Source organism: Gopherus evgoodei, chromosome 8 (assembly GCF_007399415.2).
Source record: "Gopherus evgoodei ecotype Sinaloan lineage chromosome 8, rGopEvg1_v1.p, whole genome shotgun sequence".
In the NCBI taxonomy this organism is placed as follows: domain Eukaryota; kingdom Metazoa; phylum Chordata; order Testudines; family Testudinidae; genus Gopherus; species Gopherus evgoodei.
Genome location: NC_044329.1, coordinates 1,701,842 through 1,723,253, shown reverse-complemented (window position 1 = coordinate 1,723,253; position 21,412 = coordinate 1,701,842). Strand labels below are relative to the sequence as shown.

At 60.0% G+C, this 21,412-nt stretch overlaps 1 protein-coding gene across 3 annotated transcripts in view; it reads left to right on the top strand.

The window, feature by feature from the left end:
• The window catches only part of CPLX2 (complexin 2), a 74,880-nt gene that overhangs the window by 35,859 nt on the left and 17,609 nt on the right, over positions 1-21,412 (top strand). Inside the window, exon 1 of one of the 3 annotated variants that reach the window (XM_030573830.1) lies at positions 16,893-16,978. The exons of the other annotated variants lie outside the window; for them this stretch is intronic. The gene's annotated coding sequence lies outside the window, so the exon portion shown is untranslated. Of the gene's footprint in view, positions 1-16,892; positions 16,979-21,412 lie in introns of those variants that run through there. 3 annotated transcript variants of the gene reach the window in all.

Here is a 21,412-nt window from a genome sequence, read left to right as displayed (position 1 = left end):
CTCCTGCCCTGTAGTTGGCCCCTTACCCTGGATCTGAACCAGCAAAGCCTCTCATCAGTGTCAGCCCCTCTCCTGGGAAGGCAGGAGCCAGCCTGGAGCAAGGGGCTGCACAGCTGAGGTGAGAGCAGCACCATTGTCCCTGGGCCCAGCTCCCAGCAAAGAGGCTGTTGCCCTCATCCAGCTTGGCAAGAACCCAGGAAAGGGACAACCTCCTTTTGGGGGGGATGCACAGGGACCCTGTTCCAGGGGGCTTGTGCTTGAAGCAGGCCTGAGAATTCTTCAGGGAGCCCTTTGCATCAGCTCTCTCCTCTGTGTCCTGCCGGGTCTGGGTGTGCTGAGAAAAGACCCTTCCCCACACCCTCGGGAGAGGCCATCCCTGGCAGGGACGTTCGTCTTGGGCCCCATAGGTAAGGCCAGACTGGGTCAGCCCAAAGGTCCATCCAGCCCAGTATCCTGTCGTCCGACAGTGGCCAATGCCAGGTGCCCCAAAGGAAATGAACAGAACAGGGAATCATTAAGTGATCCATCCCCTGCCACCCATTCCCAGCTTCTGGCAAACAGAGGCTCGGGACACCATCCCAAGCTAACAGCCATTGATGGACTGATCCTCCAGGAACTTATCTAGTTCTAGGAGCTGCCATGGGGCATGATGCCTGAGCCCTGGACAAGTGCACAAGGGCTGGGCACGCTCCCTGTGCCCCTCTCTCCCCCGTGGCACACTGGAGCTGGCTAGGCACCCTCTTGCATGTGGTCACCCAGGGTCGGCAGTGAAGCCAGGGCACTCAGGAGTTCGCAGCCTCTCATGCTCCGTCCTGTAGGCAGCACTGCCCCTTGCTTTTCCTCTCACCTCAGCCCTGCAGTAAGTAAACCTCCTCTAACGCTCCTTGACATGGCTGCTGGAAGAAAGTGCCACGGTGGAGAGGGGGGAGCTGCTGCTGTTGTCAAAGCCCAGCAGAACCCTAATTGTGTGTGCTGAAAGCAATCACTTTAATACCTTCTGAGAACACTGCTTGAGCCTTAAAACGCTCCGATAAGCTCAGGAAAGGCGTAACAGGCTGCTGAGCATGCCGCAGAGCCTTGAGTTGAATTTGTAGTCAGCAGGACTGTTTGTGTCTCGTGGTTTCACCCTCCTGCATCCACACACGCTCATGGGGGGGAACAAGTGTGACATTAGCCAGGGGGGTCAAGGGCTGTTCTCTCTGCTGGCCCAGCCCAGTCTGTGCTGTGCAATGCTAGCTTTGGGCCCCATCCTGCTGGTCCACCCAGGAGAGGAGCGGCTGCATTTCAGGGCCTGAACGGGACTTGCATTAAGGTCATGGCAGGCTGATGAGGAAGGTCCTCCAAGTTCCATGTTTGAAAAGCCACTCACCCCAGCCCAAAAATGTTAATATGTTTGACCTTAACCTTGAGCCCCAATTTAGTCAATTTAATTTAATTTTGTAGGCCCTATATAAACACATAGGGACAAAGATATCCCTTGTGTAACTCCATTAACTTCACTGGAATTGTTACACTAGGCCAGATTTGGCCCAAGATTCCCCCTCTGCACCTGGCTCTGACACAGGAGTGAAGTAGCAAGCATGGCGCTGGCTCCTGCTGTATCGCCACGGCGCCCCCTCGGCTTTGTTGGGTTCGATGCACATTCTCGCCCCTGGAGTTTCTCTGACTCCTCAGCAATGCTGGTGGCAGGGACAAATATATTGGCAGAACATAAAAGTTAAAGGGACAATGTCAAGAGAGAAATCCTCAAGCCTCTCAGTTCCTCCTCTGGCTTTCTGATGACCCCTCAGCTCGTTAAACGAGCAAGAAGATTAAAATCCATTCATACTTTTCACCACTGGGCAGTTTGTGCTTTACACTTCACTTGTCTTAGAAAAATGGAACTTGGACTGGTCAGTTTCACATCTTGTTTATAGTCAATTTCACTTCCCATTCATGGTGCCCTAGTTTAGTGCTGCTGGGTTTGGGTCCCTAGCCATGCAGGTAGGGCTGAATTAAAGCAATCCGGGGCTCCTGTTTGTCCTGACCCACACTGTGTCCCCTCCCCCATTTGAGTGGTGGTTTGTTTCAGAGTTAAGATGAATGTAGCTTTTCCCACTTCTGGAGCTGTTGGTTCAGGCCATGGTAAGCATCAGTTACCCTTGGGTCATCTTTTCAAGCTTTTCGTTGCATCCATGAGGGCTAGAATCTCTAACATTTTGCATAAGACATTCAAAAAACGACATTAAAAGACCAAGTTTACAAAATCAAGCACTCAGAAGTTAGGAAATGCCAGCATTAAAGTTCCCTGTGCTACCTTAACACACACACACAACCCTGGTGCATCTGCATTGTGAGTCTGTCATTACACAATCACCTCGTGGTTTTTCCCACGGGACGGGGCCCCATTTGAAGCTCTCGGTGTTTGCCAAATGGGAAAGGACAAAGCAGCCTGGCGCGTGTTACAGCGAGTGGCTAGAACAGACCTTGAAGCTGTTTTTCTAGCAATAGGTTGCTGGAATCATTTCCTTCCCGTTAGTGAGCTGGTGGGTGATTGCTGCTCGGGGAGCAATTACTGGGTCACTGGGCGGATTCACACTACTTTGTAGAAGTGGGGTAGAGCGGCTAGCCACTGAATCTGCCTCTTAGTTCTGGGGCCCTGATCCAGAGCCCAGTGAAGTCAATAGAAAAACCCAGTGGCTGCAGTGGCTTTGGATCTGGCCCCGTGTCTATACGGAGAATACGGGAATGTATGTAAGTGCTGACCCCATGTGCACACAGAGGGGAGGATGTATGTCAGTGCTTGACTTTGCCAAATACCTGACATGTTCCCTAAAGCTGGACGGCCAGGAAAGGTCTCCAGGGACTCTGCGATGTCACACCTGGGATGCACCGATGACTGAATCTGGAGGCCAACTGTGAGAAAATGGAAAGCAAGGGCCAGGTTGCTCCACTTAACGAATTATGCCGGCTGAGGATCTGCCCAATGAGTGTTGCGATGGTAGAAAGAAGCTCTTTGCTTCCAAGTGAAAGGTTGAGACCGACGCTGGGAGTGGTTAAGGCAAGGCGCAGCCCAGTTACCAGGCAGGGGGACCTGCCAGCCACCCAGGTAGAGCGCAATGGGACCCCCTGGGCACAGTTTGGCCTCCCATCCAAATGGATGAAGCACTTTGTGGTTTGTGCTGAGGGGAGCCAGGGGGGCATAATGTTCTGAGCAATAAAGAGGGGAGATCAAAGGCAGGAAAACCCTCCTGGGTCCATCACCCAGTTTTGAGCCCACCTGTTCCTGTCCTTTGAGCAGTTCAGCTGTGACACCCACTCAGCCCTAGGATGATATGAGGGGCCGGTGCCCTGGGGGCATCGCAGCTCACCAGCCCCTGCCTTCCCCAGAGGACACGGGGACAAGATATCAGAGACCTGGGGCTTGGCTTGTTTGCTGGGGGGGGAGGGCAGGGGTGTCTGTTCTCTCTTTTCTGATCTGGTGCCCGCAAAGCAAACCAGGCTCTTGCTCCAATTTGGGAGGTCTGATGAGGCCTGGCAAGCTCAGCTTTCTGCCTGGCTGTCACACTGGATGTGTCTCTCCTGGCTCCTGCTCAGACAGGGAAGTGTCTTCGCATCGGGGCTCCGCTCCGCTCACTGGAGGTGAGTTGAGGAGGAAGTTCCTGACAGTTGTGCCGCCCTGTGGAGGATCTACAGGGTGTGTGCAATGCCCTGGCCTTTAAACAGGCTCCCAGGAGTAACCCCTTCAGTGTTCCAGACTCCCCAAAGGACCCCCCCAGCCCGCTACAAGACTGAACCCTCAGGCTCCAGCACCTGCGGAGCTGGGGAGCGGAGGCCCAGGCAGAGGCCCAGGAGCAGGGACCCTGGCACAGAGCCAGCAGCTGGGGCGTGGGTCCGGCCTTTGGGACCCAAGCCAGGGACTGGAGCCCTGTGTGTGGGGCTGGCAGCCCCATATAAAATCTGGGGGTGCTGCAGCACCCCCCACCCCCCTACTTCCTGCACCTACACGGAGTGGCTGAGACGCAGTCCTCGTGTTCCCAGAGAAGCTGATACTGAAGAGAGGGAAAACTGGGGAGATAGCACATTGCAGGCGACTCTCCAGACATGCTTGGCCTGAGTGATTTGGGTGCTTGCAGGATCCCTCTCTAGTGTCCCTGAGCGCCTGTGCATGGGAGGGTCAGCTACCCAGCCCAGTAACTGCCTGGCACCGTTAACCGGGCCCTCAGCCCTACAGTGCCAGCCGAGGCAGCAGCACCCTGGAGCATGCAGCCTCCTTCATGCCCATTAGCTCGTTCTCTGGGAAAGCTCCTGAAAGGCCAGGCGAGCCGTGCTGGTGAGTCAATTAAGCTGCACTGCGTGCGGGCATGCAGGCTGGAGACTAGGCAGATGCTGCTGGTGCAGCCAGGGTGTAGGTTGCCAGAGGTATGGTGCATCCGGGCATGCTACAGTGGCACAGGACACAGTCCCTGGGCACCAGCAGCAGTGGGGGACTTGGTTCTGAGTCCATTGCAGACACCCCTGGAGCCAGCTCAGCCCCCTGGCCAGCGGTGTCAGGGAAGGCTCCCCAGGGAGGTGTGTGCTGGGTCTGGTGCCAGGAGGAGTGAGCTGTGCTGTGCAGAGGATGTGGGATTGGTGCGTGCTCCAGATCCTGCCCTGGCCTTGGGGCAGAACAGTCCAGGGGATCCCAAGGGATCCAGTGATCACACTGGCCTGGGCCGTGCTGCTGTTTGTCCCGGCTGGGTCCTGAGCCTGGCATCCAGCCAGGCCTGTCCCAGGGGCAAACGTTGCCTTCCTGCGCAAGTTCTGCCCCATGCTGGGCAGGGGTTGTGGGGAGCTGGGACCAGAAGTCATCCCCATTGTCCCCTCATGCTGGTCTCCTGGTCAGGGCATTTCCCCGAGGCAGCAGAATGCCCTGGCGGGAGATCCCCTGATGCGCTGCGTATCGGAGCTCAGCCTGGTCCTGCAGATCCATGCTCCAAAGCATTGCCTAAAATAAAGCACATGGAAAACAGTGCATGATGCTGGGAGAGGCCAATGCAAGCGAGCTGGCAGGCAGATGTATGCCAGGCGGAGGAAGGGGAGCTGGCAGGCAGGTGTGTGCCAGGCAGGGGAAGGGGGGCTGGCACGTAGGTGTGTGCCAGGCAGGGGAAAGAGGGCTGACAGGCAGGTGTGTGCCAAGCAAGGGAAGGCAGGCTGACAGGCAGGTGTATTCCAGGAAGAGGCTGGCATTCACGCATATGCCAGGGAAAGGCAGGCAGCAGGCAGGTGTATCCCAGGTGAGGGGAGGAATGAAAAAACCAAAATGCTTGACTCTTCCTTCCTCCAGCCACTGCACCTGCCGTGCCACTCTCCTTACCTAGTGCAGGGACGGGGACCTCCCGTCCATCTTCCTCAGCCCGCGATTCCTTGGAGCTGAGCCCAGGGCGATGAATGGCAAAGCCTCAGCCTTAGCTAGGTGAGGGCCACTGCAACACCTTGCACCCCCACTCACCCCAGCCACTCCTGGAACACCGGCTGCCGGAGCTCCCCTCTGCCCCCCCCCCCCCCCCGGAGCTCTCACACCTCGGCCCCCTGCCTCTGCCTCTGCAGCACCATAAGTGCTGGGACCGGATCAGCATCGACCTACCCAGCTATCCGCTCCCCATGTCTCGGCAGGCAGGAGCGGCGCCAGGGTTTTTGGTGCCCTAGGCGGGGGTCCTTCTGTGCTCCCGGTCGGTGGCAATTCGGTGGGGGGGGGTCTTTCCGTGCTCCTGGTCTTCAGGGCATTTCAACGGCGGGTCCCTGAGCAAGTGAAGGACCCGCCGCAGAATTGCTGCCGAAGACCCGGAGCACAGAAGGACGCCCACCACTGAATTGCTGCTGAGGGTGGCAAAATGCCACACCCCCAAATCCTGGCGCCGTAGGCGACCACCTAGGTCTCCTAAATGGAAGCGCTGGCCCTGAGGGCAGGGCACCCAGCAGCCTGGCTATGGTGCAGGAAGGGATGGGCAGGGGCCGAGCTCATGGCAGGAGGGGAAGCCGCTGAGGAACAGCAGAGCACAGTGCAAGGGGTGGGGGTGTCCAGGGGTAGGAGGCTCTGAGCAGGAGGCCAGGAGCATGCCTATGTGTGCAACATATGTGGGAGTGCTCGGACTGTGGGTGAGTGTCCGAGTGTCTGCCTGGAATAACCCGGCTGCTCTTGGGGCAGCTGAAGGCCGGGCTGTGACTTCCCTAGTCTGGCTGGTGCCTGAGGGGTCCACCTGGGGCTCTCTGGGGGCACGGCCGGTCCCTCCTAGGGGGTCATTAGCTCTGCAGCCTGCGCCCCAGTGTACCTCCCTGGGCACCGCGTGGGTGAAGCACCCCAGCAGGCAGCACTGCGGGGGGCCAGGCAGGGATGGCAAGCGGATACCTCATTCCACTGCTAATTGTCAGTGCGGTGAATGGTGAGCAGCGAGAGGGGGAGGAGGGGCCCCCAGACCAGGGAGGGGGCCGGAGATGGATCCGTTTGAGATGAAATGTCAGGCAAGCGGGTGGGACAGCAGCAGGAGCCAGCTACAGGGCTGGGATAATCCAGCCCCAGGGGCTCAGGAAGAGCCGGGCTGTGGAGCCGTGTAGGTTGCCAGGGGCTGGGCGCTAGGAGGGCTCCCACTGTGCAGCCAGGTTAGGGGGGGGTTGCCACAGAACACCCCACTGCCCCAGAACTGCTCCATCCTCTGTCTCGCAGGCTGAGCGGCTGCTGCCTCTTCCCCCACCCCACTATGAAACCTCCCAAATTTCACAGGGCCTGAATTCCAGCTTCCATCAGCCACCCCACGTTAGTCGGCTGTAGCCTTGTCAGACACACACATGCAGGGAGAGCTGTGAGCATTGGTGGGAGAGGCGTGTGCGCACACCCCCAGGGAGAGGCATGCACACGCATGTGTGGGAGAGGCGTGTGCACATACCCCCACGGAGAGGCGTGCACACACGCGTGGGAGAGATATGCACACACACCCAGGGAGAGATGTGTGCACACCCAGGGAGAGGTGTGCACACACACCCAGGGAGAGGTGCACACACACACAAAGCCCTTGACACAGAGCCTCACAAAGGCAGCCTCACACACACCTGCCCGGCGAAGGCAGGTGGCTTTCAGGAACAAACTGCCTGCATTGTGGAGGCCCCTCTCCAGCTGGCGTGCACGCAGCTGCTACCTGCCGATTAAATGGCCCCTTCTTTTAAATCCATTTCTCCTGCTGATGAGAATTAAAACAGGAACGGACCATTGGCTGCAGCAGGGAGTGGGGATGGCAATCGGTGACGGCTGCAATCAGAGCCATTGTCTAGGTAACTTGTAGCCAGGCACCGTTCAGCCCCAGGCAGGCCCTGTGCCGAGACCAGACTGGACACTTTTCTCTGTCCAGCCCTGAGGAATCAGGAGGGGTTTGAAGTAAACCCCACTTAGACTAACCAGACCCTGGCCAAATGCTGAGCGTGCTGGGAGGAAGTGGGGGGCGGGGTCACCTGGAGACAGCTGTGCTCCCCCACTATGTGCTTCCAAAGGGACTTAGCCGTACCCCCGTCCAACTGCCCGACCCCTTGGGCCATGGAGTGCCACCTCATGCATTAGGCCAGCCCCCGTGGGAGCACTGTCTCCCTGATCCGCTCTGATCCTGTGTGGGTGCACAGGGGCAGGGGGTTCCTTGATCTCTTTTCCTCCCATTCTCCCACTCACAACAGACCTGAATTTTACCCTCCTCCAGCAGGGCTGCCATTGCTGAGAACAATACATTTGTGTAGGACCTACAGCAAAACAGCGAGTGGCACTCATGAGCTCCCTCTACTGGCAGTGCGCTGTGTAAAGGAAGCACACAAGCTGGTTCCAGAAAGATGTTGAGGGTGGCTACTGGCGTGTGGCAACCAGAAACAGAGGGAATCGAAGGGAACACCAAGCTGCCAAGAGAGCAGAGTGACCAGTGGAGAGGGGACCCTGTAGCCATCTGTCTTGTGGCTTTATGCTGCCGCCCATCACCATGGTATCTGGGGGCCTTCCATGTACAATCAGTAACCCAGTGGACTTCCTGGAGTCTCTGGCACGTCTCTCTTGTCAGTTTGGAGTAGGGTGATTGGGTTTTTTCAGTTGGCTGGTTGGTGTTTTGTTTTGGGGGGGAAGTGGGGTGCAGGACTCAAAGGGAGGGTCCTAATGGCAGTGTTATCCATGGTAGAAAGGCGTTTCCAAAGAGGAAGGTTTTGCAACATTTCCTGAAGTTGGCCAGCTTCTAGGTCCCCCTGACCTGGGCTGGAAGCTTGTCCCCCGGCCAGCTCCCCCGGTAGGGGCAGCTTTGTCCCCCGCTCTCGCGCACCATCCTGGGTTTGGGCTCTGCCCCCTCTCAAAGGAGCGCAGGGATCCCTGTGGCCACATGCTCACCCGGGAGGAAGGGACGACCCTCCTGGCCAGCTAGAGGCGAGAGACATTTTTGGAAGCTGATGCTGCCTGGTCACCCAAGCTTAGCGAGAAGGCCAGTGGGCCCCATGGCTTAGTGGCACCTGATGAATGGGGCCATGAGCCCCGATGAAAGGCAGAGACAAGCATTTCCCCTCTCCGACCAGCACTGCTCTGGGCTGGGCTGGGTTCCGCGGGCGCCAGCTGCTCTCCCTCCCTCCAGGAGCTGCTCTCCTGGCGGCCGCCTGGCCGTTTGGTAGTGCCGGGAGTTGTCGGTTGAGACTGAGATGGTTGCATGCCATGGCAGCCAAGCCAGTGGTATCTCCCTCCGGGTAGCTCCTGAAGGGAAGTGAGGAGAGTCTGGATCCCCCCGGGACCCCGCCGGCGAGAGCCTTTGGCGCGAGGGGAGCCCTCACCCATCACCAGAGAGTGTGGGATCAGGACTTCCAGCTCTAGGTCTAGTCCTGGAAGGAGGCTCAACCTACTGCGCAGGGCTCCTGGATCCTGTTCCCTGCCCTACCACTGACTCACTGCATGGCCTTGAGAAAAAAATCCCTCCTCCCTCATGCCTCGGTTTCTTCATTTGTAAAACAGGAATGGTGATATCTGTCCACATCTGGGGGGAGCGGACAGAGACACGGCCGGGCCTGTCTGCCCGTCACTGAGATCCTGCCTGCATGGGAGGGTGAGGGGGAAGCAGGGGGAGCACAGCGCATTTTGCAGCAGAAAGGCAGGTAGCCAGGAGCAGTGCCACCACCAGCAGCCCTGGCGGGTGGAGAGGACTGTGCTGCATGGGGCTGGCCGTGCACCATTGCACAGCCTGCAAGTTAGGGGGTGCCCCCCCGCTAGACTCTCTCTGCTCTTTGGCCAACAGGAGAAGGGGAAGGCAGCGATTAGCGCGGGTGCGGGAAGGGAGCACCAGATGGAAGAGGCCTGTAATTTCCCACCCAACAGCAGCCGAGTGGGGAGAACAACAATAATTATCATAATCAGAAAGCCCGGCCGCTGGCGCAGCCCTTGGCAGCATGGCTGTGACACGGGGGCCCCTGCTGGGGAGACGGGCTGCCTGCCCCAGGGGGTGGGGATGGAGCTGCTGCCCTGGGAGAAGCCACAGGCCCCTCTGCACAGAGGAAGGTGCCAGAATCCCCTGGGGGCCGTTTGGAATCACTGGGCAGAGGGGAGGGCGGCTCCAGCCCTGAAACCAGTGAGTTCAGGTTCCACATGGTGCATGGTGGCTGCTCCTGTTAGCCCCAGCCAGGCAAAGCTGCCAGCTTCCCCCCTGCCCAGCGGTGCTCCCTTCCCCACCTGAGCCCTGGCTGGCTCCACCGGCGCGGGCCGTGTCGCTCACGCTGGTGCGCAGAAGGGAACCTGGGCACAGAGTGAGGCATGGCCCAGTTTTTAGCACCTTTGTGGACACATGAAAGTGCTGTATAGCTCCCATACGCCAAGGGGGAGAGGGAAACCCCTGTCTGACTGCAGGGCACAGCCCGGGGGCGGGGCACGGCACAACTTTAAACTCCGTACTCCCTCCGAAACCCCCACGTGGCAGGTGTTGGGTGGGGGCATCTCTCCTCATTGCATTTCACGCTTTGCTTCCCTGGCTTTGAGCCGCCTGCGTCAGAAACACCATGTTACAGTGCCCGAGCAGGAATAGAGCAATTGCATTGTCTCTTGGCAGTGCCAGGGTGCCTCACCCTACGGAGCACCCATGACCCACTAGTAATGGGGTTAGCCCAGGAGCAGCCCCCAGCTGGGCTTGAGTGCTGTACCACTGCCTGGCAAGCACCAGGCACTGCATGGGGCAGAGTGGAGCTGCCTTCTGCCAGCGTGCTGCTTTTTAGCAATTAGCCGTTATGCCCCTCAGGAGGCCTGGCAGCTGGATTAATTCAGCACCTGAATTTACTTAATAGTATTTAGTCTGTGTATTTCTAATGAAACTGCTGCCTGGGGCAGGCGCTGCTGTCCCCCGAGGGGCCGTTACCCCGGCACAGGGCACTGAACCCAGAAAAAGCGACAGGCAGCGTCTCTACTGGCGTGCAGCTCTCTGCTCTGCTGCAGCACAGGGCCCGACAAGCTAGGGGCATCGGAGCCCTCCCTGGCTTCATTCTATGCACCGCAAGGATGAACGCGGCCCACTAGCTTTGAGTTTAGGGACCCGCGGCAGAGCAGGCAGGCTGTCCGCTGGTGGCCAGGAAGCTCATCCTCAAAAGCTGTCCAGGCCTGATGCTCCAGCCTGGAGACCTTCAGACTTTGGGCCTTGCACTAGCCCAAGCCCTAAAGGGCTGGAGCTGGGTGTGAAGGACTCAGACACCGGAATGAAAAACACACTTGGAACCAACTCAGGCCGTTCGCTGAAGAGAGCCCCAGAGGTCAGGTCATGGTCTAGGCAGGCCAAGCCCCCCCATGCGCATGTACTGGGGCGAGGGGTGTGTGCCAATGCACATCGCTGTCTGTGCACCAGGGCCGGCTCCAGCATTTTGCCACCCCAAGCGGCAAAAAAAAAGAAGCCGCTATCACGGCAGCTCCACCATGCTGCTTTCTTCTTCAGCGGCAATTCGGTGGTGGGTCCTTCCCTCCGAGAGGGACTGCGGGACCTGCCACCGAATTGCCGCCGAAGAGCTGGACATGCCGCCCCTTCTCCTCGACTGCACCAGGCACCTGCTTGCTGCGCTGGTGCCTGGAGCCGGCCCTGCTGTGCTCACACACACACCTTGCACACGTGCATCGAGTTACTTAAGCCCCTGCAATCCCAAACACTGAGATAAAGCATCGGCTTCTGGGCCTGCCGCTGAGCACCGAGGTGAAAAATGTTCCTGCAGCTCTTGCTCTGTGGCAGAAGTTTCTAGTGTGCCCATCACCGTAGTATCTTCGTGCACGAACAAGCCCAGAGATGGGAAATTTTCTCCATTTAGAAGCATTTGGGCTGAAACAAAAACTCAAGGCAGTGACTTATCTGCCGGGCAAGAGCAGGCCAACGGACGGTTTCCAAACGGCTCCTGAAATGTCACTCTTCAGCCCCTGAGCTGAGGGTCGTGGCCCCATCAGAGAGGCAGCAAATTCCTGACTTGACGGTAGCCAGGGAATGTGGCCTCCTGGCTGGCAAAGCCACTGTCCTGTGACACTCCCTGGGGCTGGGATGGGACAACAGCTGGCACAAGTGCCCCAGGTCATCCCTTCCTCTGAGCGGTCCCAGACCTGGATCAGAGGGGATGCAATGAGCATCTGCAGAATCTGTCTCCCCGCTTCTCTCCTGCCCAGTGTCCTTGCCAGCAGCTGTCGCTCTCCTCATCACGGGGTCTGCAACAACGCAGAAGAGAAGTGGGGATAGTAAACACCCTGCCTTTCAGTAACAACTTGACATCCTTCTGGGGCTCCGCTCTCGGTCCTGAGCCAGCAACAGACTCGTCCAATAAAGCTTTTATCAAATTAACAGTCTCCTCCTCATATTCTAAGCCTGTCTCAATAAGTCTCCTCCAGGCAAAATTCTGGTCCAAACATGACCTACCAAATCAAAATCCAGCCTGTTCTTCCCTGGGTACTTAATCAAAAGCACTTTTCATCCTATTCAAACTGCTCATGCTAAACACTTGCAGGTAGACTGGAGTGTCCCACCTCTGCAGTTATGGCAAATAACCTGATCCCCCTTTGTTGGGATTTTGCAGATAACTCCTCTTCTCTGCTCTTCAGGACAGATCTCCCTTTCCTAGACCATTCTGGACAACGTGCCACATCTTTCGCCAGCACTTCCTCAGCATTGCAGCACCTATCTTACCAGGGCCTGGTGCGCTCCCAATCTGCAGCTGGTTTCAATGTCTTAGTGCCTCTCAGGTCATTGCTTCTAGCGAGATGGGTAAATCCGCGATTTGGTCACATCTCTCCGTGTGTGTTAGTGGTTCTGGCTGGCTGAGCACCGCTTAGAGACGTTCCTTCCAGCGGGCGCTCTGTCTGTCCTCTGGGGCTAAAACTGTACCCACTCAAGCCTTCACAATGGCACAAGTAGATCAGAGGCAAACTGGCCTTTGTCCAGTCAAGGGCTCCCTTTGCAGCTAGCTGGCAGGAACTACAGGTCCCAGCATGCTGTGCGCTGGCTATACTGCCTAATGGGACCTGAAAGTCCCCACCGGCAGTAGCTCTGTGCACAAGAGGTGAGTGGGTCGGGGCCCATTGGCCTGGTGCTGGGCAGACAGCCCCTGCCCTGGAGAGCTCCATGGGCTGCACTTCAGCAGCAGGCAACGTAATACTCCCTGCCTCTTTCCTCTGAGCACCACCTGCCCCTCCAGCTCACCCCGGGCAAAGCAGATGGGCAGGAGGAGCCCATGGCTGGGGCAGAGGAGGGAGGGAGAGCAGAAAAAGCCGGGAACCCTCCCTGCATTGAGGGTGCCACCTCTGCCAAGCCCCCAAAGTGCCTGGGAATCTGCAAGGAGGTCCTTGTAAGTCAGCGCCCACGCGGACCAGCGACTAGCGCCTGCTCCTGCGATTCCTGGTCCCCTCAGTGTCTGCAGAACGGATGCACCCTCCCACTCCTCTAGCTCCCAGCGGCTCCCGTTCCCTTTGCGCACTCGATGTTCTGACCCCGGTTCAGCAGGACCGGAGCCTTCGTTCGGCTGACGCGTTCTGACAGGTCAGCTGGGCCGTGCAGGGAGCCCAGGTAGTTAGCCCCGGCTCAGTGACTCTGAGGCGGCACCGCATGAAGTCCCTCCCCCGCTTTAACGATCCTCTCTTTTCAAATAGCTCCAGAGGGTACAGCTCCAGCCCCCGCCTGGGAAGCCAGGGCTTTCCCGAGTGCCCACTGGGGAGACGCTGCCTCTCGTGTGACTGAGCTGTGTGCATCAGGCACTGAGCAAAAGGCTGAGCAGACTGAACCACCGGCTCTGATACAGAACCGAGTAGTGAGCAGGCCTGAGCGTACCACGGCTAACGGGACAGCTTGCCAGCCTCCGGCACCCACTGGGTACCGGGTAACCTTGACAGCCATTCCTCCCTGGTCCGGGGCAGTGCACCTCTGTTCCTCACGCTGGCTGCTGGCACGTGCATGCTGCCACACCTGGCCAGCAGGGCGAAGAAGTGGGCTGTGCAGAGTGTGTCTGGACAGGCGTGGCAGCATGTTTTGCAGTGAGGGAGGGGGGTTGGCTTGGCTTGGCTTGCTGGGAGCAATGGGGCCACTGCGCCAGAGCAGGTGCAGTTTCGATCCCTACAATGAACTGGGACCTGCTGCACGGACAGATGCAATGCTGCTGCACCAAGCCATACCCGAGGGCAGGGGTGGGGGGATCCACACATCTGTTTGCCGCCTCCTAAGAAATGAAGGGCTGAGTATCAGGTGCCCACTGTCTCATTCAGACACAAGCTGCCTCAGCTGGCACTCTGAGCTGCAAGGGCCAAGTGCAGCCTGGGAAAAGGGGCAGCAGCTCCCAGTGGCGTCTCTGGGCTAAATGTTATCAGTGATGTAATGGGGAGGAAACCAGGTGTACATGGCAGTATGGTGTAACTGGCCTCGAGCTGGGGGTGCTCTGGGGGTGTCAGCGTGTGACAGGCCACTGAAGGAAGCTCCCCTGGGATGGAATTTCTCTCCTTACGGCGTGTCTGACAGGACCCTGGTCTGATCATAATTACTAATGGGGGGCTCTGTGAGGGCAGTGGCTCAGAAAGAGAATGTTGGGTGTGGGCTGAGCAGTGCTGAGAGAGGAGCTCCAGCGAAAGCCAAGCAGGGAAAGAGTTTCAAGGTGAACTCTGCTCTGTCCTTCACATCTGTGTTCTTAAAGCTGAACAAAGGCAGGGGTTTGCACTGTGCGTTGTGTGTAGATTCTAGAGCAAGAGGGGCAGGTAACTTACACCCGGGGGGCCAAAGGGAAGTGTCCCAGAAGTAACACTTCACAAAAGGGTATCAAAGAGGGGACACCTCCTGCCCTTATTTTAATTCCTGCTAGCTCAGTCTTTGTGGCGAACTGGGAATGTTCTTAATGTTCCCTCTGAATACTGTGTTGGTGCCTCAGTGTCCCCTATGCAGTTCTGAAGTATCTAGGTGGTGGAATCAGGGTGTGTCATTGCTGCAGAGCAAAGGGCCAGTGCCCCTAAATGCCTGACACTCTGTCTCCTAGCAACTGATGGTCTGGGCCCCCCCTCTGCAAAGGTGCCAGCTGAAGGTGTTGGAGACAAAGAGGTTAGGTGACCTCCTGGCCCGGGATAGGAGCTGAGCAGAGGCGGAGGGGCTGGAGGGGGTTGTTAGTCTGGAGCTGGCTGGGGACGAGGAGTGAAGTGCAGACGTGGGGGGTCTGGCTCACTGCCCCCCAGAATGGACCCGGCTGAGGGGTCCGATTCACTGTATCTACAAGCTCTGTTTTAGACCCTGTTCCTGTCATCGAATAAACCTCTGTTTTACTGGCTGGCTGAGAGTCACGTTTGACTGCAAAGTGGGGGTGCAGGACCCTGTGGTTTCCCCAGGACCCCGCTGGGGTGGACTCGCTGTGGGAAGTGCACGGAAGGGCAGAGGATGCTGAATGCTCCAAGGAGAGACCCAGGAGGTGAAGCCGTGGGAGCTTCTTGCCCTGAACAAGTCTGCTCCAAGGGAGAGGAGGCTCCCCAAAGTCCTGACTGGCCTGGTGGGGAGCAGTTCCAGAGCATCGCCTGGTGACTCCGTGACAGTCTTCAACACTCCTAGGGCCAAATTTGTCTGTGGTGTAAGAAACCGCAACTTCCAGTGATGTCACCCAATGACACCCTCCTTTACTGTCCCATGTACTCTCAAGGCACCACCATCTCTCTGCCACAGAGAAATCCCTGGAAATCTCTCTCTGTCACACACACTCCAACATGAGTATAGTGACACCTACACAGCACACAGATTGATGGGCACACCTAGCACTCAGTCCCCGTTAACATTCATCCACCCCTAACACAGACGCATTGCCACGCTGTCTGCAAAGGGTCCATATATTATGGCAAAGCAATCAGCTCCACAGTGAAAGCTGCAGCCCCATTTCCCAGGCAAGCCCTTTGCTAAACCTCCCTTCCCCGGAAAGGTTCCTGCCGTGTTCTATTCACCCACTTGCTGAGTCAAGACATTTTTTCATGGGGGAGTGAAATATCTATTTTTCCCCATTATCCTTAGTCATGACAAAAGGCGGGTGAGTAGATGTGGTGCTTGGGCTGGTAAATTTTCATGACAGTTTTGCAAGGCTGGGTTACTGGTGTTTGGAAAAAGCTTGTGAAGTTATGATAGTAGCGGGGAATATATGTATATATACACACACACACGAATGTGCCTTCGCACACACATACAGACGCCTGCCAAGATGCACAAATGCACAACCAGAGACATGCATTATAAACACGCGCATATGTACACACACAGAGACATGCCCACACCCGCAAGTACACACGTGCACAGAGGGATGCCCCCTCAAGTGCAGGCATCTCTGCACAAATGCAGAGCCGCACACATGCATGGTGATGCAAATGCAAACAGATACAGCCCCTGCCAGGCCTTCCACCACCAGTCACCTGGTTTGTGGGTGGGCAAAGGTTGCCCCCTAACCTTGGCTGCAGTCACAAAGTCTTTGCTCTCTGTCAGTGACAGGGCAATGAATTGGCCTCTGGTGACATAGCAGGCCCCGGGGCTGGGGAGGAGGAAATCCCAGCTTGGCGACACATTTGCTGCCTTTGACATTTTAATTCTTTCCAGGTTAGGATGTTGTGTTTTAAGTCCGGGACACAAACCCCTGTGGTTACTTCACTGCTTAGCCTCATCTCAACAGCAGAGCCAGGCTCACTACAGGCCTGAAGGCTGGGCCTCCCAGCCAGCCCTAGTTCCGCTGGTAAAGCACTTTGCTGGGGAGATTGGCTATAATCATTTGTAAGTACAGAGCACTGATCCTCCACTGTCCTGACTCTCCCGGCTCTGGTCTGAGGCCGGTTTGCCGTGTGAACTGCCCGGCTGTGCAAACGGGGAAAGGCAAAGTGCAAGGGGGGGTGCAAACCGGGGAGGGGGGTTAATTCCCGGGCTCTGCTTCGCTTTGGAGGGAAGAGAGGGAGTCGGAGCCACGCGCACAGGATGATTATCCAGCGGGTCCGTGTTTCTCTCCAGCGTGTTTACATGGGGGTGCGCTGGGATCGGAAATAAAACGCGGAGACCGGCTGGTCCCCACCCCGCTGTCACCTCCGGTGAATCCCCTGGAGTCACTCCCGATTCCCCCAGTGTGAACTCGAGCAGCCAGAGCCCTCCCCACCCGTCTCCCCTGCAAACCCTGCAGCCGCCCTGGCCGGAGGCCGCGCGTGATCCAGCCCCGGCGCTGCCGCAGCCCTGGGGCCGGTGACCACGGGCAGGTGGAGGCGGAGGAACAGCCCGGCGGGTGGGGCGCTGGGGCGCAGCCCCGTAGGCTCCATCTCCCGCCGCGCTGGGGCCGGCCCCGGGCTGGGCAGAGGCGCTCCGGGCTGGCGGGGTAGCCGGGAGCTGCCCACTCGCTCGGGGAGGGGAGAGGCAGGCGCGTCAGGGGCTGGGGGGAGGCACCGGCAGGCTGCGGAGCGGAGGGAGGCGTGCTCTGCGCGCAGGGCTGGGGAGCGTTCACTCCCCGCCGGCCACGGGCTGCTGGAGCGTCCCGGGTGAGTGGGTCCCGCGGGCAGCCCCGGGGCGGGAGGGGACGGGGCTTGGCACACCCGCCCCGGGCCATGGGGACGGGCCCCTGGGGTGAGGAGCGCCCCGCACCCGCCCGCCGCTTGCTGCTGGCAGGGGAAGGAACTTTTGCGCGGAGGAAGCGCGGCTCTCGGCGCAGGGGGAGCAAACCTGGGCGCCCCGATCCTCCCGCCCCAGCGCAAAGCCAGAGGCTGCCCCGGGGCGCCGTCCGTCCGCACTCGGGCTCAGGCAGGAGCCGAGCGGCCGGTGCGGGGCTCCTCGGCGCGGCGGTGGAGGGGAAGGATCCGGGGTCCCCGCGTGCCCTGCTGGGTTGTGCACGGCGCTGAGCGCTGCCTCCGAGCGCATGGATGCGCCGGCAGCGCCCCGGGCTACTGGCAACGCGAGCCCCGGATCCCACTGATCCCCCGAGCCGCTCGCTCGCCCGCCCGGGTCAGCTCGGGGCCACGCTGCGCCGGGCAAGTCCCGCTGTGTGTCCCAGCAGCGCTGTCCCGGCGCCGGCCCCTGCCCGCTGCAGCAGCGAAGCGACGCCGGCCCCTCACCGTCTCCTCGCGGCCGGGACACACGCGAGGCGGGGGCCGAGCCGGGGAATGCGCCTTTCCTGCGGATGCGGGGCTGGCACAGGGCACGCGGGGCTCAGCCAGAACTGGGGAGCCGCAGAGCCCCCCGGGGAGCCCCCTCTCCAGTGCCGGCCCCCCTGCCCATGTGGGAGGGAGACAGATCTGGGCACGTTCCCCAGGGGCTCCCCCCTCGGGGGGCAGCGAGGCAGACCTGCTCTGGGCTGGGCTGCGGCCCTCACACTCCGGGGCTCGGCCCGTCTCCCCGGCGCCGCGAGGGGGCTGGCGGCTCCGGCCGGGCTGCAGCCCCGCGGCTCGCTGCGCTCAGCCATTATTTGCCTTGGGCGGCTCTGCTCGCTTGCATGCGGCTGAATCACAAGAAACCGCCTGGGGGGCTGCCTCCGCCTGCCGGACCCTCTGTCCCCGGGCGGCTACGGGCTCCCCGCGCCGCCTGCGCTTGGCTTCCCCTGGCCATGGCTGGGCCCTGCTCGGATCCCCTGTCAGCACTGTGGAGGGAAAGGCACCCGCGCCCCCCCGCACCCCACATCTTCCCACACCCAGATCTTGCAGGGAGCCATCAAGCTGGTATCCCCACAGCTAGAGCCCCCACATCAGATACACATTCACATTCCCTGCTAGGGACACCCCTCTGCGGGGTGTATTCACAGACACACCCGGAAACAGCAAACACCCACAGGACACCTCGCCCACATTGTACACCCCGGGCACTTGGCCCGTCCGCCGAAACGGCACGTCCGCCCGCAGCACATTGTACACCCCAGGCACCTCGCCCATCCACCAACACAGCACATACACCCCACGGCACATTGTACACCCTGTGCACCTTGCCCATCTGCCGACACAGCACGTACACCCCACGGCACATTGTACACCCCGGGCACCTCGCCCATCCGCCGACACGGCACGTCCGTCCTGCAGCACATTGTACACCCCAGGCACCTCGCCCATCCACCAACACAGCACGTACACCCCACAGCACATTGTACACCCTGTGCACCTCGCCCATCCGCTAACACAGCACGTACACCCCACGGCACATTGTACACCCCGGGCACCTCGCCCATCTGCCGACACAGCACGTACACCCCACGGCACATTGTACACGCCAGGCACCTCGCCCATCCGCCGACACGGCACGTACACCCCGCAGCACATTGTACACTCCGGGCACCTCACCCGTCCGCCAACATGGCACGTCCGCCCCGCGGCACATTGTACACCCCGGGCACATTGCCCATCCGCCGACATGGCACGTCCACCCCGCGGCACATTGTACACCCCGGGCACCTCGCCCATCCACCAACACAGCACGTACACCCCACGGCACATTGTACACCCTGTGCACCTTGCCCATCTGCCGACACAGCACGTACACCCCACAGCACATTATACACCCCGGGCACCTCGCCCATCCACCAACACAGCACGTACACCCCACGGCACATTGTACACCCTGTGCACCTTGCCCATCTGCCGACACAGCACGTACACCCCACGGCACATTGTACACCCCGGGCACCTCGCCCATCCGCCGACACGGCACGTCCGTCCTGCAGCACATTGTACACCCCAGGCACCTCGCCCGTCCGCCGACACGGCACGTCCCCCCCGCAGCACATTGTACACCCCGGGCACCTCGCCCATCCACCAACACAGCACGTACACCCCACGGCACATTGTACACCCTGTGCACCTTGCCCATCTGCCGACACAGCACGTACACCCCACGGCACATTGTACACCCCGGGCACCTCGCCCATCCGCCGACACGGCACGTCCGTCCTGCAGCACATTGTACACCCCAGGCACCTCACCCGTCCGCCGACACGGCACGTACACCCCATGGCACATTGTACACCCCAGGCACCTCGCCCGTCCGCCGACACGGCACGTCCGCCCGCAGCACATTGTACACCCCGGGCACCTCACCCATCCACCAACACGGCACGTACACCCCGCAGCACATTGTACACTCCGGGCACCTCACCCGTCCGCCAACATGGCATGTCCGCCCCGTGGCACATTGTACACCCCGGGCACATTGCCCATCCGCCGACATGGCACGTCCACCCCGCGGCACATTGTACACCCCGGGCACCTCACCGTCCGCCAACATGGCATGTCCGCCCCGTGGCACATTGTACACCCTGGGCACATTGCCCATCCGCCGACATGGCACGTCCACCCCGCGGCACATTGTACACCCCGGGCACCTCGCCCATCCACCAACACAGCACGTACACCCCATGGCACATTGTACACCCCGGGTGCTTCGCCCATCCGCTAACACTGCACGTCCGCCCCACAGCACATTGTACACCCCAGGTGCCTCGCCCATCCACCCACACGGCACGTCCGCCCCATGGCACATTGTACACCCTGGGCACATTGCCCATCCGCCGACACGGCACGTACACCCCACAGCACATTGTACACCCAGGGCACCTCGCCCATCCGCCAACACAGCATGTCCGCCCCGCGGCACATTGTACACCCCGGGCGCCTCGCCCATCCGCCAACACAGCACGTCCGCCCGCAGCACATTGTACACCCCGGGTGCCTCACCCATCCGCCAACACGGCACGTCCGCTGCACGGCACGTTGTAAACCCCGGGCGCCTCGCCCATCCACCAACACGGCACGTACAACCCGCAGCACATTGTACACCCCGGGTGCCTCGCCCATCCGCCAGCACGGCACGTCCGCCCCACGGCACATTGTAAACCCTGGGCACCTCGCCCATCCACCAACACAGCACGTACACCCCGCGGCACATTATACACTCCGGGTGCTTCGCCCATCCGCTAACACTGCACGTCCGCCCCACAGCACATTGTACACCCCGGGCACCTCGCCCATCCACCCACACGGCACGTCCGCCCCACAGCACATTGTACACCCCGGGCACCTCGCCAGTCCGCCGACACAGCACGTCCACCCCACAGCACATTGTGCACCCTGGGCGCCTCGCTCATCCGCCGACATGGCATGTACACCCCGCGGCACATTGTAAACCCTGGGCACCTCGGCCATCCGCCAGCACGGCACGTCCACCCTGCAGCACATTGTACACCCCGGGTGCCTCGCCCATCCGCCAACACGGCACGTCCGTCCCACGGCACATTGTACACCCCGGGCGCCTCGCCCGTCCGCCGACACGGCACGTCCACCCCACAGCACATTGTACACCCTGGGCACCTCGCCCATCCGCCGACACGGCATGTACACCCTGTGGCACATTGTACACCCCAGGCACCTCGCCCATCCACCAACACGGCACGTCCCCCCCGCAGCACATTGTACACAGCAGGTACCTCGCCCCTCCCTGTGTACAGATCCACAGACCCCCTGCAATCACAGCCACACCCCGCGCCCTTGGACACCCCCCATCTCACACCCCTATGCAGACATCTGCACACACGAACACTGCACGCACACGGGTGTGTACATACTGACCCACCACTGCACACACTCTGCAAGCCCCACACATGCCGTCCTTGACACACAGACACCAGGCAGAATCGGAGCGAGACCTTTTCCTGGGGCAGTGCTGGGAAGGGGCCCTCAGGGGGCTGGACTCTCCAGATCTGTCCATCCATGTGAGCTCACAGCTCCACATCCTCAGCATCTGATAACAAGGGAGACAATCTGCCCTGTCACTGGGGACCCGGGAGGAGGGCTCTAGGAGACCAGCATGAGCCTGTTACACTGGGGGGAGTCTGTGTCTCAGGGCTCAGCACCCACCCCTGCGCTCTAGGCCCCAGTCTCTCCTCCCCCACTGCCCCATGGGAAGTCCCTGTGGCCCACTCCAGCCGGGCACTGGCCATG